Source organism: Mobula hypostoma, unplaced genomic scaffold, assembly GCF_963921235.1.
Source record: "Mobula hypostoma unplaced genomic scaffold, sMobHyp1.1 scaffold_100, whole genome shotgun sequence".
NCBI classification, from domain to species: domain Eukaryota; kingdom Metazoa; phylum Chordata; class Chondrichthyes; order Myliobatiformes; family Myliobatidae; genus Mobula; species Mobula hypostoma.
In genome coordinates this window covers 40716-58577 of record NW_026948183.1, presented here as the reverse complement: position 1 = coordinate 58577, position 17862 = coordinate 40716, and the positions used below count along the sequence as shown (strand labels likewise).

The window sequence follows — 17862 nt, the reverse complement described above, 5'->3', positions numbered from 1 at the left end:
ATGGACTCCAACCACTGATGTCAGAAACTGTCATAAAATATCTTTTCTTCTGCTTCCCTCCCTTCTTAAAGAATGGAATGACATTTGCAACTTTCTAGCTCGCCAGAACCATTCCCAAGTCTAGTGATACTTGAAAGGTCATGACCCATTCTTTAAGATAAACACGAGGGGGAACTTTTTCCCTCAGAGCTGATGAGAATGTGGAATGGACTGCCAGAGCAAGTGGCAGGGGCGATTTCAACATTTAAGCAAAGTTTGGATGGGTGAATGGATGGAAGGGAATGGAGGTTGCTGGATGAATACTTTGGCACAGACTAGATTGTCATGTTCTATGACTTTAATGCCTTCACAATCTCTTCACCTACCATTTTCTGAACTCTGGGGTGTACACTGTCTGGTCCAGGAGTTTTACGTACCTCCAGGCCTTTCAACTTCCAAAGCAAATTTTCTCCTTAGTAATAGTATATATACCCACTTCTACCCCGATACACTTGAAGTATTGGCATTTGGGGGGTGGAGATGAAGTGAGAGAAACAAATGTAAGGGGGATGGGGAATTAAGCAAAATATCTCCTAAGAACATATTTTCCTTTCATTTCATTTTTTAAATCTTTTTATTGATATATAATCTTCTACAACTATAAAATGCAAAAGTTCAACAAATTAGTATATATAATTAATAAAGCTGAAGAAAAAAGCTTGTATATGCTAATGAAAAAAAAACTTAGAGAAAGGAAAGAAGAGAACCCCAACTAACGAAAAAAATACCCACGAACTACTAAAAAAAACATTAGGAACAAACACACGGAGCATTACGTCTTGCAATTATATATAAAAGATTTTTTTTAAAACAACAATAACAACAACAACCGCCAAATCACATTTATATAACATAAAATTGGAAGGAAACTATATAAATAAATTCATATTAAATGATAATATTTGGCAAAGGAGCCCCACTTTCTCTCAAAATCGAATCGGGGATCAAAATATTTTCCTTAACGAAACTTATTATTTCAGAAAACTATCTTGGTCCCATTCCGAAATGGAACTTCACAAAGAAAAATAAGAGCGGAAAAGACAAATTTAGAAAACAGTATCTGCACTGAAACAGACTTGGATCAACACTACCCAGGACAGAAGGAGGATGAGGAATTACAGACATTAAAAACTTACATAACAGTCAGATAAAACTCCGAAATATATATTTTCTTCTAAAATAAGCAGGATTCAGCACTCCACGCAAGCATAAGCAATTGTGATAGAAGTACACACCAGAAAACTTAAATGAGAGGCCAACTCAGAAAAATGAATCATCACTATTGAAGAAAATGTTAACCAGTGGAATAATTATGACCCTCCATGGAAGACACCCCAATGATCTGAGCAGAAAAGATGTTCGTCAAGGAAGCATCGAACGCCCGACTCAGAGTGGGAGACGTCTTCACAGAAAGAGAGGTTCCTTGCAGAAATACAGGACAGAGTGGTTAACGTAAAAATTAACAAAGATACATAAAAGACTAACAAACAAGGTAATGAATGCAGAAAATGCCAAGAGATACCAGACACAGTCCGACACTTTCCAGGATCCTGCAGCAGTTTAACTCAATCTGATTACTTACAAAGGTACAATCAAGTGGCAAATATCATTCAGCAAAATCTTGCTTCAAGTGTCATAATGGGGGGTGCTGGAAACGGTCCCAAATGCACGACACAGGCACTGAAGCACGAGGGAACAGGAATGGACAAAACTAAATGACAGGACAGGACGCAGACTAGGTGTAGGCACAGGAACACAGATAATCAATACACTTTTGCAGATAAGACAATCCTTAAAACCATCCGGATATAATATTACAGGATAAACAGGCAGGAACAACTCCCTCAATTGATAAAACCATTTCAAAACACACATGTGCCTCGATCAATGGACCACCTCACCACAAGCATTGTTTGTGTCATCAGTCAGACAACAGAATTATTTTCTCTGTCAATCAGCTTCCAAATGTTGCTACTCTGTCATTCGTTGCCACACCCCGCTGCTGATTCCCTTCTCCTCATCATACATTCTTACCCCGACCATCGTCCAGAGCCCCAAACTCTGCCCTGTGTGGACCCGCCTCTGGTTTCTGATCCTGCTCCGTTGAACATCCAACTGTTGGTTTCCCCATTCTGCTTTCAGTCTTTAGAGGACAGTGGTGTTTTCTAACAACCCTTTAGAAGCAGGGAAAATGACCCACATGTGGAAATGAGCCCTGAATAAGGAGGTTAAGTCCCAATGTCATTCTTCCTCAGCCCAGAGATTAGAGGGGCGATGAACATGTCAGACAGAACTGCAGTCAGCTCGACTTCTTCAGCCTGCAGAAAATTCAAGGGAAACCTCTTCACCCACAGTGGTGACTGTTTGGAACCCATCTCCACAGGGAGAGCGAGAGATGAACAACAGGGGAGGACTTAAAAAGGACTGTCGTGAAACTGAATCACTGGCAGGGTCCAGACAGCCCGAGTTGACTCTCTATTGTACACTGGTTGTGTTATAAATTTACTAAGTACCAGAGACAGAGTTTAAAATAGAACTGATTTATTTGTCTCCGATACAGAATATTAAACTCCAGTCCCATTAAAGGTGATTGTGCTGCAGAAGAAACTCCTCCCATGCCCAGTGACCAGGGTGCAGAACTGGGTGTGGCGATAATTGCAGAGTTCAGCACCGACTGTCACTGTCGAAATTGCATTCAGCAACGGTGATGGACAAATATCCAGCATGCAGCTTATTCAAACTTTCTCTCCAGTGTGAACCCGGTAATGTATCCCAGTGTAACATGTTGTAAGGTTTCACTGCTCATGTAACGGCCTCTGTGCAATGTTTCACTGCTGAGGTAATGGTTTCTCTAGCAGCAATGTTTAGATTAGGAATAGAGATAACAGGGATTTGGAGTGCGGGGCTATCCAATAACAGAAATATTCATCCTTGTGAGTCTGGAAGGGAGATTTTCCTAGTCTTTTGCTGGGGAGAGATGAGAAGATGTGAATGGAGAGAGTGGGCCATTTTTCTTCTTTTTTTGTTTACTTCACGAACCATACAGTCAAAATAAGAATTATGAAGCTCAATTGTTTAATCGCATACTGTGTACTGTTTGTTATTTCAGGGTACTGATTTGTAACAGGGGACACATCGCGCAGCATCCACCCAAATGAGATTTCTTAAGTTTGGCCGGGCTGCGGGGCTATCACCCCGTATATTAAGCTGCTGGCCGACTCAAAGGTTACATAAGGTTAGATGACTGAGTGAATCGCTTTTCACATTCAGAGAGAAGAACAGCAACTCCCCAGTGTGAACCTGGTAGTGTGTCATAAGGATAGATAACTGAATGAATCCTTTCCCACATTCACAGCAGGTGAGCGGCCTCTCCCCAGTGTGAACTTGGTAGTGTGTCATAAAGATAGATAACTGAATGAATCCTTTACCACATTCAAAGCAGGTGAACGGCCTCTCCCCAGTGTGAATTCAGTGATGCACATTTGGCTCATTTGGCTGAGAGAATCTCTTCCCAAAGTCTAAGCAGGTAACCAGCCTCTACCCTGTGTGAACTGACCAGTGTCCTTGTAGGTTGGATGACTGAATGAATCCTTTCCCACAGTCTGAGCAAGTGAACGGTGTCTCCCCAGTGTGAACTCGCTGATGTACTTTCAGATTGGATGAAGAAATGAATCCCTTCCCACAGACTGAGCAGGTAAATGGCCTCTCCCCAGTGTGGACTCGCTGATGTTCCTTCAGTTGAGATAACTTAATGAATCCTTTCCCACAGACTGAGCAGGTGAACGGCCAATTCCCTGTGTGGGCTGCGTGGTGTGTCAGTAGGTGAAGTGATTGATTGAATCCCTTCCCACAGACTGAGCAGGTTAATGGCCACACCCCGGTATGAACTGACTGGTGTCTCAGTAGTTGAGAAGACAAACTGAATCCCTTCCCACAGTCCGAGCAGGTGAACGGCCGCTCCCCTGTGTGAACTCGCTGATGTACCTTCAGATTGGATGACGAAATGAATCCCTTCCCACAGACTGAGCAGGTGAATGGTCTCTCCCCAGTATGAACTCGCTGATGTACCTTCAGGTGGGATGAAGAAATGAATCCCTTCCCACAGACTGAGCAGGTGAACGGCCTCTCCCCAGTGTGGACTCGTTCATGTACCTTCAGTTCAGATGACTTAATGTATCCTTTCCCACAGACTGAGCAGGTGAACGGCCATTTCCCTGTGTGGGCTGCGTGGTGTGTCAGTAGGTGAAATGATTGATTGAATCCCTTCCCGCAGACTGAGCAGGTGAACGGCCTCTCCCCAGTGTGGACTCGCTGATGTACCTTCAGTTGAGATGAATTAATGAATCCTTTCCCACAGACTGAGCAGGTGATTGGCCACTTCCTGGTATGAACTGACTGGTGTCTCAGTAGTTGAGATAACAAAGTGAATCCCTTCCCACAGTCTGAACAGGTGAACAGCCGCTCCCCTGTGTGAACTCGCTGATGTACCTTCAGATTGGATGACGAATTGAATCCCTTCCCACAGTCTGAGCAGATGAACGGCCTCTCCCCAGTGTGAACTCGCTGATGTACCCTAAGTTGAGATGATGAAGTGAATCCTTTCCCACAGTCTGAGCAGTTGAACGGCCTCTCCCCAGTGTGAACTCGCTGATGTACCTTAAGTTGAGATGACAAAGTGAATCCTTTCCCACAGTCTGAGCAGTTGAACAGCCTCACCCCAGTGTGAACTCGCTGATGTACCTTCAGATCGGATGACTGAATGAATCCCTTCCCACAGTCTGAGCAGGTGAATGGCCTCTCCCCAGTGTGAACTCGCTGATGTACCTTTAGCTTAGATGAACAAGTGAATCCCTTCCCACAGTCCAAGCAGCTGAACGGCCGCTCCCCGGTGTGAACTCGCTGGTGAGCCATTAGGTCAGATGACTGAGTGAATCCTTCCCCACAAATTCAGCAGATGACCAGCCTCTGCCCAGTGCAAACTGACTGGTGTTTCCACAGGTGGGATGACTGACTGAATCACCTCTCACCCACAGAACAGGGGAATGGCCTTGTCCCAGTGTGAACTTGCAGATGTACCTTATTGAGATGACCTTGAATCCCCACAGTCTGAAAAGATGAAAGGCCTCTCCCCTGTGTAAACTGACAGGCATGTCAGTCAGTCAGATGATCGAGTGAATCCTCCCCACTGTCTGAGTAGGAAGGATGATCGAGTGAATCTCTTGCTCCACTTCTTATATACGTGGACAGAGACAGCAAAGCTGGCGTGTTGTGTTCAAGGTTCCCGTAGATAAATCCCTTGTCCTTTTTAACCTGAAAAAAAAGTTACAAAATCCATCAGTGAGTGAAGGACAACATTTCAGATGAGATCACTTGAGTTTCCAAGGTGTGATCTGGCCTCACACTGTTAAAGTGAGGTTCAACACAAGTTGGAGAGAGAAGTCATCTTCTAACTGGGCACGGTACTGGTATCTGTAATGACCATCAAACTCGCTGATGCTTTTCCTGTCTCTGTGAGAATGGGGCATTCTGGCTGTCTCCAATCTGTGACCTGGCTCAGTCTGATACTATCCTTTGGTATTATTCCCTATTCCCACTGTGCTTGGACAGCTTGTACATGGTGACTTCGACAGGTTGGGTGAGTGGGCGGATGCATGGCAGATGCAGTTGAATGTGGATAAATGTGAGGTTATCCACTTTGGTGGCAAGAACAGGAAGGCAGATTATTATCTAAATGGAGTCAAGTTAGGAAAAGGGGAAGTACAACGAGATCTCAGTGCTGTTGTTCATCAGTCACTGAAAGTAAGCATGCAGGTACAGCAGGCACTGAAGAAAGCTAATGGTATGCTGGCTTTCATAACAAGGGGAATTGAGTATTGGAGCAAAGAGGTCCTTCTGCAGCTGTGCAGGGCCCTGGTGAGACCACACCTGGAGTATCGTGTGCAGTTTTGGTTTCCAAATTTGAGGAAGGACATTCTTGCTGTTGAGGGAGTGCAGTGTAGATTCACAAGATTAATTCCCGGGATGACGGGACTGTCATATGTTGGAAGATTGGAGCGACTTGGCTTGTATACACAGGAATTTAGAAGGATGATAGGGGATCAGATTGAAACATATAAGATTATTAAGGGATTGCACACGCTGGAGGCAGGAAGCATGTTCCCACTGATGGGTGAGTCCAGAACCAGAGGCCACAGTTTAAGAATAAGGGATAGGCCATTTAGAACAGAGTGATGGATATGAGGAATGCTCTGCCCCAGCAGGCAGTAGAGACCAAGTCTCTGGATGCTTTCAAGAAAGAGATGGATAGAGCTCTTAAAGATAGCGGAATCAACGGTTATGGGGATAAAGCAGGAACTGAATATTGATTGTGGATGATCAGCTATGATCACAGTGAATGACGGTGCTGGCTTGAAGGGCCGGATGGCCTACTCCTGCACCTATTGTCTATTGTCTATTGTCCATTGAGCTGCATGGGTGCCTGGCCCCACAGTAACTGAAACACTCTCACGCAAATAGCCTTTGTTGACGTGCAACTGTGTTTTTTTTCATCTACATTCAATTCAAAGTGCCACAGTTTTAAAGCCATGTAAATATTACCTGCCCCAAAGAATGGTTGGTCCGCATAGCTGTTAAAAGGAATTAAATGAATAGTAGTATTATTTCATGTTCTTGTCACAGTCATAGAAAAGTACAACACAGAAAAGGGCCCTTTGGCCCATCTAGTTTGTGCTGATCTATTTAAATTGACTACCCCATTTACCCCTACCATCTAGGTACCTATACAAACCTCTTCAATGCTGAACTTGAGCTCGCATGCACCAGTTGGGCTCTCTGCTCATTCCACACCTGGATGACTGTCTGTGTGAAGAAGATTCCCCTCATGTTCCCCTTCATGTTTCACCTTTCACCCTTAATCCAGGGCCTCTGGTTGTAATCCCACCAAATCTTAGTGCAAAAAGCCAGCTTGCCTTTACCCCATCTACGTATAACCATCATAAATTTTGTAAACCTCCATCAAATCTCCCCTCAGTCTTCTACATTCCAGGGAATAAAGCCCTGTCCTGTTCAATCTCTCCTTATAACCCAAGTGCTCCATACCTGGCAACATCCTTGCGAATTTTCTCTGAACTCTTTCAACTTTCTTTTACATCTTCTTGTATGTTGGAGACCAAAAGTGCACACAATACTCAAAATTAGGCCTCACCACTGTCTTGTACAAAATAAACATAACATCCATCTCCAGTACTCATTAATTTGGTTTATGAAGGACAATGTGCCAAAATCTTTCTTTCTGTCTCTATCGAACTGTGACACCACTTTCGGTGAAATATAGACATATATTCTCAGATTCATTTCTTCTACAACAACACTTCTCAGTGCCCTACCAGTCACTTAGGTCCTACCAAAGGACAACACCTTGCACTTGTCTGCATTAACTTCCATTTTCCATTTGTCAGCCCATTTTTCCAGCGGGTCCAGATCGCACTGCAAGCCATGGTTGTCTTCTTCGCTGTCCACTATACCACTAAACTTGGTGTCATCCACAACTTTGTTGATCCAGTTAACCACCATATCATCCAGATTACTGATATAGATGACAAACAACAACAGACCCAGCACTGATCCCTGTGGCACACCACTAGTCACAGGCCTCCAGTCAGAGAGCCAACCATCTACTACCATACACAGGTTTCTCCCAAAGACAGTGTCTCATCCAATTTATGATCTCACCTTGAATGCTGAGTGACCGAACCATCTTGAACAACCTCCCATATGAGACTTTGTCAAGTGCCTTGCTAAAGTCCATGTAGACAACATCCACTGCCTTGCCTTCATCCACTTTCCTGACAACTTCCTCGAGAGACTCTATAAGATTGGTTAGATATGACCTACGGTGCACAAAGCCATGCTGTCTATCCTTAAACAATCCACATCTATCCAAGTACTTACAGTATATATCTGGTTCCTGCACACACCTTCCAATATCTTTCCCACTACTGATGTCAGGCTCACCAATGTACAATTTCTTAGTTTATTTTTAGAGCCCTTCTTGAACAGCAGAACAACAACATTAGCTGTCCTCCAATCTGCCAGGGTCCCAGGGAACAACTTGTCAGGCCCTGGGGATTTATCCACGCTAATTAGCCTTCAGACAGCAAACACCTCCACCTCTGTAATCTGTACAGGGTCCATGAAGTTGATGCTGCTTTGCCTCACTTCCATAGACCTTGTAACCATCTCCCGAGTAAATACAGATGCAAAAATAGGATTTAAATTCTTCCCATATATTTTGTCTCCTCATATGGATTACCATTCTGACCTTCCAGAGGATTATTTTTTTCCCTTGCAATCTTTTTGCTCTTAAAATATTGGCAGAATTTCTGAGGATTTTCCTTCACCTTGTCTGCTGGGGTAACCTCATGCCTTCCTTTATTTTTTTCATAAGTGTTCACTTGAATTTCCTGTATTTCTATTTGTTCCTATCTGCCTGTTCCTGGAATGCAGCTTCTTTTTATTGATCTGGGAGATGAAGCACAAAGGGGTGATGGAGCTGCATGGTGGGAGGGGGGGGGGGGGTGGTTAAACTAAAGTTTCAGGGGGAATGGGAGCATGAAAAACAGAACAGGTAGTGGAGGGGTTGTGGAGACAGATGTTGTTCAGTCCTCAGACAAAGTCAGGAATGAAAAAGTTGAGCATGGTGCAGTGAGTATGCTCAGTCCTGTGTATTTCAGTACAAACAGCAGTGTAGGAAAGGTGGATGTGTTCACTGCACGGAACAACAATGGAATTATTTCACTAGGATCTGGCAACTGTGGACTGGGACAGGCTGCTTTATGACAAAGGTGTGCTTGGTAAGTGGGAGGCCTTCAAAGCGAAATTTTGAAAGTACAAAGCGGGTATGTGCTTGTCAGAATAAAAGGTAAAGATGGAAACTGTATCCTTTGGATTTCAGGAGATATTGACACCCTGGTGAGGCACAAAATGGAGTTGCATTAACAGGGATACACAGGTAGATTCTTATGGAGTACAAGAAATGCAAGAGAATACATATCAAATAAATCAGAATGGTTAAAAGAAGGCATGAGATTGCCCTCGCAGAAAAGAAGGATAACCCTTAGGGATTCTAGAGATAGATTGAGAGCACTGCTTTTGCCAGATACCATTTTCTTAGGTTTCCATTTGGAATTGCATCAGTTCCTGAGGTGTACCATAAAACCATTTACATGCTATATGAGCACATTGAGGGCAGAGATACTTCCAAGGATGATATTATAGTTTGCGGATCATCTAAACAAGAGCATGACGCCAGACTCAGACAAGTCTTAGAGGCAACATGCAAGGCAAACCTGAAGTTGAATAAAGACAAATGTCAGCTAGAAGTGACTGAACTTACCTTTGTGCGTGATATCATCAGCAATGCGGGTGTGCGTCCTGATCCATTGAAGGTTTCTGCTATTGAGAACATGCCAAGTCCGCAATGTAAAAAGGATTTTCAAAGGTTTATGGGAATGGTCAACTACATGGGAAAATTCATACCCAATCTTTCGGAACAGCTTTCTCCATTGAAACAGGTAACGGAAAAGAAAAAACAAATGGAGCTGGAATCGTGAACAGGAGAAGGCATGGCAAAATCTCAAGAAAGTGCTCACTAAAGAACCTGTGTTGAAATGCTATGATGCTGAGATAGCCATCAAAATCTCATGTGATGCATCTCAAGCAGGTTTAGGGGCAGTATTACTCCAGAACCATGATAAGGAATGGCTACGAGTGGCATTTGCATCTCGTTCATTATCTGATCCAGAAACAAGGTATACCCAAATTGAAAAAGAATTGCTCAGCATTATGTTTGCTTGTGAGAGATTTTATCAGTTTGTGTCAGGGCAATCTATTGATGTTGAAACTGATCATAAGCCTCTGATTGCATTGTTTCACAAACCTTTAAGCGACTGTCCTTTGCAAATTCAGCGAATGATGACCAAATTGCAAAGGTATGTGTTGAATGTGTCATACACATCTGGAAAATTCATGTACACAGCTGACACACTTTCCAGAGCTGTGGATCCAACAACAAAAGGCAGTCACGGGGACGCTGTTGATGTTCAGGCATTTGTTGGTATGATCATAGAGACTGTACCTGTTGTTCCCGAAAAGTTGGAAATGCTGCGTCTTGAGACAGAGAAGGACAAAATTGTCAGTCAGGTGATGCAAGTGGCGATGGATGGATGGCCAGATTATAAGCATGACTGTACCTCAGAAGTACAAGAATATTGGAACCACAGAACAGAACTTTCTGTTGTGGACGGGACATTGTACAAAGGCAGCAGAATTGTGATTCCTAAAAGTCTCCGAAAAGAAATCATTGGGAAAATTCATAAAGGCCTCAGAGGTATTGAAAAATATAAGAGGGGGGTGCGGGAAGTGATGTTTTGGCCCAGGATGAATCAAGAAATTGCAGGATTGGTGTCTTTTTGTCAAATATGCCTTAAATACCAATCTAGCAACCCTAAGGAGCCACTGCATCCACGTCCTAGTCCTTAGAGACCTTATCAGAAGATAGGCGTTGATCTTTTTTTATCTGACGACAAAGATTATCTATTAATGACAGATTACTACTCATTGTATCCTGAAGTGTGTGGTTTAAGCAGAACAACAGCAGAGAATGTAATTACATGCATGAAATCAGTTTTTTTCCAGATATGGTGTACCTGATGAAGTTTTCACAGACAATGGTCCACAATTCAATGGTGAATGCATGAGACATTTTGCTCATGAATGGGGCTTTGTTCATACAACATCCAGACCATTTTTCCCTCAGTCCAGTGGATTAGTTGAGAATTTGGTAGGAATTATCAGGAAACTGATGCACAAACCAAAATATAGTGGAGGTGATTTTTATAAAGCTTTGTTAGCCTATCGTAGTACTCCACTTGAATATCAATGTTCACCGGTTCAGCTCTTGATGGGACTCCATTTGAGATCCAATCTGCCAAAAAATGAGAGCCTCCTGAGAACAGAGGGAGGTGAACAAGTGAAAAGATGGAAAGATGAACAGAAACCAAACAAGAAAACATACTTTGACAGATGTTCTCCGCCATTCCCTGAACTTCACCAAGAAGATGAAATAAGGATACAAGACAAAATGAACACGTGGACACAGAAGGCTACAGTACTTGAAGAAGTACAACCCAGATCATACATGGTCCAAACAGAGGAAGGAGCAGTGTTAAGAAGACATTGCAAAGACCTCAATAAAGAGCCAACTTCAGAGTTTCAGTTTCAGACCGGACAAAACATGGAAATGACAACAAAACACAAGAAACTGTGTGAACCACTTAGAAGATCTACTCGTGTTCGCAGACCCCCAGAGAAAATGATGGAGACATGTTAAATCATGCATTCGTTCTGGTCAATGTTGCTAATTGTTTTTCTTTTTAAGGAAAGGAAGATCTGGTGATATGACGTGTAAGAACGTGATTGCAGAGAGTTCTGAGCATGCGCAGGAATGATAGAAAGATCCAGAAAACATGGCTTTGGAAGACACGTGTGGTTGTTGATAAGTAAAGTGTTGATAAGTTTTTCCAGAATATGGTTCTTTATGAGAAACCCACGGTGTCTATTAAAGAACACAACATATATAACCCGTGTTAGTGTGGGGAGCGGGATTTTACACCATATTCCCGGTACAGTCTCAACAAAACACAAATAATTGTCACTTTGCCCGGACCATTGGCCCCGCTTGCAGGGCAACAGTCTGCCGGTGTTTGCCCCCCAATGTGGTGAATCCCTCTGCTCGCCACCACCGTGGGCTCAGACATTTCCACAGATGAGCCCCTCCTGTCCCCACCGGGACAAACATCCTGTCCGCCCCCTCTCTCACCGTCTTCATCCTTTCAATAAAATCCCCCTCTCCCTCCCCGGGGAACCGGCATCAAACCGACGGGCCGAGCGGTCTCCTCCTACCTCTCAGCGACACATCAGACTCCGGCCGCAGGAGACGCTTCACAAACGCCCCAACTTCCCTCGGAGGGAAATGGAAATAAATCAGAAAGCGGACATTTACTTTGGGATTTGTTCCGCTTTCACGGTGAAGTGAATCAGCGGGGGTGACGCCCTCTCGGCTGGTCCGCCTCCGCTATTGGTTGTAACCAGTGATTGACATCGGTTCGCACCAATGGGAACAGCGCAGCTCATGAATCCTTTGTTGACAGCGGTGGGGAAGGGGCTGATCACGCGATTAGTAGCCCAGCCGTTAAACCGATAATACTCGCGCTCACCAGCGCGTGGGTGACGTAAGACACCGCGCACGTGAGGGCAGATCCCGGTGTGGGGGACCCCTGTGTGACGTCACCTGCGGGGGAGCGCCTGTGTGACGTCACCAGCGGGGAAGCGCTCGTATTTAAAAACACCTGAATGGACGTTTCTGATGATTTCAGTGGGACAACAACATTAATCCCGGGTTTCATCACTGAATCCAGTGTTGTGAGATGTAAAGTCCCCTGTTATGTGTCCGGCTGTGCCGTGTTGTTGGTGGAGTGGGCAGCGTGGTGTTTGTCTCGATTCGGGTCACAACACCAGAATTGCCAGCGGGGTCCACACACAGTGTATTAGTCAACAGAAAACCTCCCATCCCTGCAGTCTCTGTCTCCTGGTAAACTCAACACCCTGACAATGTGGACCATAGACACCCCTTCCTCTCAGAGTCAGGGGATCACTCAGACAGCTGATCGCTGAGAGGAATTATATTTATTGGTCATTAAAGTTCGCCCAGATTCGTTTGGACGGATTTGATGTGGAGTTCGGGGTGTCACAGTGAAAGGGCCGGACGGCCGAACTCTCTCCGTTGTCCAAACATCCTTCCAGGTGAGGCGACACTTCACCTGTGAATCTTCCGGGGTCGCCCGTTGTGTCCGCTGCTCCCGATGCGGCCGCCTCGACACTGGTGACACCAGATCCTCCGCAGTTGTGCGGGGTAGGGTTGTTTTTTTTGGGGGGGGGGTCGATGTTATCGTTCCCTTTTGTGCGGGAGGGGTGGGTTTTGGGGGTTGATGATCGGGATGCCGTTTTTTTATACGGGGGTGGGCTGGGAGTTTGATTTTTCTCTCTGGACGTCTTTCGTGTTCTTTCTTTGTTTCGTGACTCTGTGGGGGAGAACAAAAACTCAGTTGTTCATAAATACCTACTTTGATAGTAAATTAAGCTTTGAACTATCCGCTCAGAGCGGTACTTCCGGTGTCCAAAATTTTCATTCCGATTCCCATTCCTGTTCCGACGTGTCAACTCATCGCCTCCTCTTGTGCTAAAATGAGGCCACACTCAGGGTCCAGGATCAGCACCTTATATTCCGTCTGAGTACCCCCCCCCCCCGCCCCCGCCGCAACCTGATGGTATGAATATCGATTTCTCCTTCCGGTGAACAAATCTCCCCCTCACCCCGCCCTCCCACTCCCTCTCTTCCTCTCTGACATTTCACATCCTCTCACTTCAGCATGTCAGGCAGCATCTATGGATGGGAATCAACATTTCGGACCAAGACCCTTCATCAGGAATCTTGATACCCGCGTATCTGGAATATCAACAAGCAAAGAAAATAGAAAGTAGTGCGAAATAGGGAAAACCTTTGAAAAAATTTAGTTCACGCCTTAAAAAATCCTGCTAAACAGAGCTCAATAGTTGACAAATACAACAAAACAATACACTTTCGTCAATACTGACATTGACTTTTTATGAATATATCTTTCTTCCATTTCAATCAGTAAAATACACAAAGATAAATAAGAACTGAAATGACAACTTTAGAAAAGTCTATTTACACTCAGACCCACTTAGATTAATACTACTGCGTTGCCCTTAAGGCATTTATTTGACTTTGTTGGGGCTGCGCTTTAAATGATTTGTTTGTAACTATTTTCTAGTTAAAGTTAAAGGTTGATAATGAAGTTACAGTATAACAAAGGTTAGTTCATTGTCTATGGTATATCACGGCACGTGATGACGTCACCTCCGGTTTCGCCGCGTGTTGTGTAACTTCCGGTCCGGAGGAGGTGTGAAGGTGGGCGCCATGCGTGCAGCGTGATGGTGAACAGCTCCGTGTCCACCCACACAGAAACATTACAGAAGCAACGCCGTTAGTCCCTGTGAAAGTGTTGCAAGTAAAAATATTAACGCCGTTTCTGTCAAGGAAGCGGCGGTTTGGGTGGCGCGCGTGTAGGCTTTTCAATTTCAAACGCGGGGTGGGCTCGGTCCCGGCGGCGGTTTGACGCGACCCCCCGTCGCTCCCCGACTCGGGGCGGCCGGAGACCCTCGCTAAAAGGAGAGAGCGCGGGTGCTCTCCAGAATGAAACAGATGCTGTGTATGTTTGTATTTTTTATCAACAGTTTTCATCATCCGACGTTACTGTGGAAGAGTGAACAGTAAATGGTTAACCTTACTACGACTCTGTCTTCATTGGCTCCGGTTTAACTTGGTGTTTAGTCGGAGTTTTAACACACTGCAGGAGAACACTACAGTGAAAAGGCGGAATCATTAGATGTTTCGACAAGTGGTACGATGCCTTCGCGATCAGGCACCGAGTCGCTTGCACTCAGCGCCGAGAGCAGTAGGACGTGGACAAGTGTGGCTGCCCTCGCAGGAGCTGAAGCAGAAGCCGCCAAGGTGCGAGCGTCATACACTAACCAAGAAGCAAAACTGAAAATGGAAAAAGCTGCCGGAGAAGCAGAAATCCAGTTGGAAAAGGCAAGGATAGATACAGAGTTAGAAGTGCGGACTCTACAACGAGAAGCTGATGCAGTGAAATGTACGTTCTAGACGGAGCAGGAAAATCTGTGTGAAAGGGCCAAATTGGAACGCACCAGCGAATATGTCCAATCTCAAATTGACCTGCAGATTCATTCTCTCTCTCCATACTTGCCTGTGGCGTCCCATCTCGTGTGGAATCACAGGGAAGCTTCGTTGCATCGAGTCCAACTGGCGAAGACAACTCACAGTATGAAAGGGCTGACTACGAATACTTCCCGACACCAAACTTACCAGATCCGGCGGGATCAGAGACAAAGGCTGAAGTCAGAACATCAAATCCCATCATAAACGTACACGCTCAGTCATATGTCCCCCAGCATATTCCCCCGGCTAGCACGCCACCTGCAGCAGAACCCTTGGCACAGTATTTAGCGCGACGAGACCTCGTCAATTCAGGACTGTACCAGTTTGACGATAAGCCTGAAAATTACCGTGCGTGGTACTCCTCATTCACCAGTGCCAGCGGTGGAGTCCAGCTCACAGCAACCCAAGAGTTGGACCTTATGACTAAATGGCTGCGAAAGGAATCAAGTGAACAGGTAAAACGCATACGCTCAGTGTCCGTCAGCAACCCCAAACTAGCCTTACACAAAGCATGGGAGAGACTGCGGGAGTGCTATGCGGCTCCTGAAAATATTGAGAGGGCGTTATTTCAACGGCTGGATAATTTTCTTAGGGTATCAGCCAAGGACCACACTAAATTACCAGAACTCGGAGATTTACTCATTGAGATTCAAGGTGCTAAGGAAGACGGGTATTTAACTGGCCTGTCGTATCTGGATACCTCACGCGGAGTTGAACAAATTGTGAACAAGCTTCCATTTGGGCTGCAGGAAAGATTGGTGTCTGTGAGCTCAGAGTACAAGGAAGAGAATGGTGGTCGATTCCCTCCCTTTGAGTATTTTAGTAGGTTTGTGTGCAGGGAGGCGAAGAGGCGAAACGACCCGAGCTTCATGAATCAAGGCAGCGCCACAACTCACACCAACCCAGTCAAACCCATTTCGAACAATTTTGTCATCAATAAACCCGTTTCAGTGATTAAAACCGAAGTCTCCGCAATCAAGAATGACCCTAGCAAGAATTGTCCATTGCAGAACAAACCCCACCCCCTCAGAAATGGTACATTGTTAATGATCTCTGAAGTGAGTGAAGGGCAGTGGACAGAACAGACCGCTAGATGGCGCTGGAACCACGGCCGCCGCTCTCCCCGGGCAGTACTTTGTTTTCAGTTTCTGACAGCAAATGGCCACAAACCGATCGGAACTGAAAGTGACGGTGAACCAGACGAAACAGTTCACGGCAATGCGGGACAGGACACGGAGAACAGTGCACACAGAGGTGACGTTCAGGAAACAAACGGGAAAATAATGATTATTGAGTTGATATAAAACGACCTCAGTGATAATGACCAGTAGATCCGCCGCTGCCATTCCCACCAGGTACCGTGTGGTGCAGGTGGAGAATCCGCACTTTCCCCGGGACAGGATCACAATCGCCACTAAATTCACTGGAGAAAGAGAACGGAATAACACAAAAATCATGTTTCGCAATCCGGCACACCCAAATTAAACGTCCTCGACTATACTCAAGGGTAAGGTTGAGTTACTGTTAACCTCAGATTCACAGCTTTTGGAATCCAATGATTCACCAATCACGAGCATTAAAGAATTTCGTCTGATATCCGTCGTGAGCAGTGTATTTATTCTTCTGAAATGCTGCCTCATCGGCCTGGACTGCACGGTGCAGGATACATATTCCCTGAATCCAGACTGTCAATCATAGAATCATAGAAATCTACAACGCATCACAGACCCTATGGCCCACAATGTTGTTCCGACCATGTAATCTCAGATGGAGATTATCTGCAATATTTGCAAATCATTCATCTTGCTCAGTGTGAATGAATGCACAGCTCATTGTTTGAATGAAGCAGCTTGGTGACAAAGCGTTCAGTCCACTTAATCCAATTCCCGTCACAGTCCCGCCACGTCAGAAGCCAAGAGGGTGAATATTTCTGCTTGCGAGCAGGTATTTCTTAAGCAAGGAGCACAAGCTGCACACGATACAACAGTTTTTGCCTCATAATGTCGAGACGAAGTTGCAGTAGGAAAACATTACTCTGACAGTGGGATAAAAGTTACTTGCTGAGAATATCAACTGACCACCTCTGAATCTAACTGGTTGCCCTATTTACACGTGAACAGTGGACAGTGTTCCAGGTGACCTGAGAATTGGCACACGAGGAATTTCCAGTATATTATGCAAATCGCTATTTTGGCAGCATTTCGCTTTTAGCTTGCCCCATACATTACATTTGTCCACGTTATTTTCTTTTTAATTGCCATGAATTTTCGAACACATCGAGATTCATTAAATTGCACTGGATCATCCTGGCGTCCTCATAATTCTCCACATCATGTAATTTCACCTCGCCGGGAAAAACAAAACCTGCCCTCATAATTCCCCACATCGCCCAATTTCAATTCGCCCAGAACGTCAGAAAAAACAAACGTCCACGTAAGTCTCCACATCGCCCAATTTCACATCGACGGGAATGCCAGAAAAAAAAAATCCCGTGCTCATAATTTCACAAAATGCCCAATTTCACCTCGCAGGGAACGCCAAATAAATAAAACCTGTCCTCGTAATTCTGACATCAACCAATTTCACCTCACCGAGAACAATAAAACCCGTCCTCATAATCCTCCACATCGCCGAATTTCACCTCACCGGGAACGCCAGAAGAAAATAATACGCTCGGTCCCGACCTAATAGACATAATCGATCCAGTCTGTATCATGACAGACGGAGTTCCATTCTGTGCGGCACCACACATGTACCCTAAAAAAGGAATAATTTATCGCCAATATCTGTAGTTTTTGTCTGACAACGATTGCTCAACGCAAACTCGCACATCTCTGTCTTTTCCACTGGGGAATTTATCCGAGATAATACTTATTATTTCATATTTTACAGGGGATTGGAGAATCGTTCCTGTTATTGCGGGTGGACGAGACAGTTCATTT

The 17862-nt window shown here is 44.9% G+C and overlaps 1 long non-coding RNA gene across 1 annotated transcript; it reads right to left on the bottom strand.

The window, feature by feature from the left end:
- Nucleotides 1–12675: 12675 nt before the first annotated feature.
- LOC134341504 (uncharacterized) lies at nucleotides 12676–14530 on the bottom strand. Its single transcript, XR_010016774.1, has 3 exons — nucleotides 14470–14530; nucleotides 13521–13603; nucleotides 12676–13178 (listed from the first exon to the last, which is right to left on the bottom strand). It is a non-coding gene; the product is annotated as an uncharacterized LOC134341504 (long non-coding RNA).
- Between the last annotated feature and the right edge of the window lie 3332 nt (nucleotides 14531–17862).